Here is a 2,270-nt window from a genome sequence, read left to right as displayed (position 1 = left end):
GGTGGGGACAGGTGCCAGTCAAGGAGACGGAGGTGGGAGGAAAGGATGCGCTGGAAAGAGGACCATGATGCGCTGGAAGTGAAGAAAGAGTCGGTTCAGGAAAGACTGGTGCTTGGGGTGGAATCCTGCAGAGACACCAAGGAAAATGAGGATGGAAGGGTGGCCAGTTTGTCAGCGTGGAGGGTACTGGGAGTCCTATCTCAGACAGCAGGTTTAGAAGCCAGTTAGGAGGGATTGAAAAGTGAATGGGGGCAGTAGGGGGCAGCACCATGCAAATAAGTGAAACTTGACCCTTACCTCACACCATACACAACTCAATCAACACCAAACAGATGCAACCACACCCTGTACTATTAGCTTTTTATGTGCAATCACTTATAGTTATGCAATTTAATTAAAGGAAGTGAGGTTTGTGTGAACACTTCTATCTAGCACTTTCTACACTGTATGATAATTGTTGGTTGACTTATGTATCTCCCACATTAAGCCATGAACTCTTTGAATACAGAGAATCTTGTCATCTTTTTATTTCCAGTGTAACTCAACATGGATCAGAGACCTCAATGTCAAATCTAAAACCATAGAACTTCTGGAATAAAACATAAAAGAAACTTTTGTAACCTTAGTTTAGGTAGAGATTTCGTAGGCTACAAAATATATATATATATATTTTTTTTTTTACAAAATTTTTTTTTTGCGGTATGCAGGCCTCTCACTGTTGTGGCCTCTCCCGTTGCAGAGCAGAGGCTCCGGACGCGCAGGCTCAGCGGCCATGGCTCACGGGCCCAGCCGCTCCGCGGCATGTGGGATCTTCCCGGACCGGGGCACGAACCCGTGTCCCCCGCATCGGCGGGCGGACTCTCAACCACTCGTGCCACCAGGGAAGCCCCCTACAAAACATTTTTAAAAATTGATGTTATACGTCACAAAAATTTTTAAATTCTGCTCTTCAAGAACATCATTAAGAAAATGAAAAGGAAAGACCAGACTGGGAGAAAATCTTCACAACACATTTATCTGACAAAAGACTTGTATGCAGAATGTACAAAGAATTCTTACAACTCAACAGTATGACAATCTGATAGAAAAAGAAGGAAAAAGATTTAAACAGACACTTCACCAAAATAAAGGAGCACATGGTTGAAAGATGCTCAACAATATTATTCATCAGGGAAATGCAAATTAAAATCACTATGAGATATCACTATACATGTCTACTAGGATGGCAAAAATTAAAAAGACATACTTAGCACCAAGTGTTGGTGAGGATGCGGAGTAACTGGAATGCTCATGCATTGCTGGTGAAATGGTCCAGCCGCTTTGGGAAATAATCTGGCAGTTTCTAATAAAGCCAAACATACACTTAAATTATGATCCAAAAATTCTACTTCTATATATTTAGAAATGTAAATATGTACATGTGAAAACGTGTCCAAAGACTTGTATGCTAATGTTTCTAAGAGCTTGATTCATCAAACTCTCAAACTAGAAATGATTCACTTATCCACCAACAGAACGGATAAATAACTTGTGGCATATCCACATAATGAACCTCTGCTCAACACTGCTCAGGACGAATTGCTGAGGTGTGCAACAATTATACCCCTCAAAAAACATTATGCTGAGTGAAAGACCCCAGACACCGAAGAGTATATACTGTAGGATTCCATTTATATGCAATTCTAGAAAAGACAAAACTATCTGTGGTGACAGAAAGCAGATCAGAGGTTGCCTGGAGCTGGCGGTGGGCATGGAGATCGACTGTAAATAGTCATGAGGATACTTTGTATTGTTCTTTGGTTTTGGGAGTTGTGTTGCATGATTGTATATATTTGTCACAACTGAGGAAACTGAATACGTTTTGTTGCATGTGAATTGTATCTCAATAAAGGTAATCTTTAAAAGTGAATAGGACAACCCCATAGTATGATACCATATAATTTTCATATATGTGGAAATAGACACATTTCCACCTGAGTACATAAATGTATAGAAATATCCAGAAAGATGCACAACAAAACGGCTGTATTGCTGACCTATGGGTAGAGAAGGGGAGAGGACTGCAATTAAGGTAAGTGGTCAAAGGGACTTAGCATTAACTACAGTGCTTTAATTTTTCAAAAGGAGAGTGTGCCACGTATTCCCTTGTACTTAGATTTTCAGGAAGAGTGAACAGCAGAGGTGAGCAGAGTTTGTTCCACCATCAAAAATCAGTCGACTGGGCTTCCCTGGTGGCACAGTGGTTGAGAGGCCGCCTGCCGATGCAGGGG

This window comes from Lipotes vexillifer, unplaced genomic scaffold (assembly GCF_000442215.2).
Source record: "Lipotes vexillifer unplaced genomic scaffold, Lipotes_vexillifer_v1.1 scaffold518, whole genome shotgun sequence".
Classification (NCBI taxonomy): Eukaryota; Metazoa; Chordata; class Mammalia; order Artiodactyla; family Lipotidae; genus Lipotes; species Lipotes vexillifer.
The sequence above is the reverse complement of the archived record's forward strand: the minus strand, read 5'-3'. Positions refer to the sequence as shown.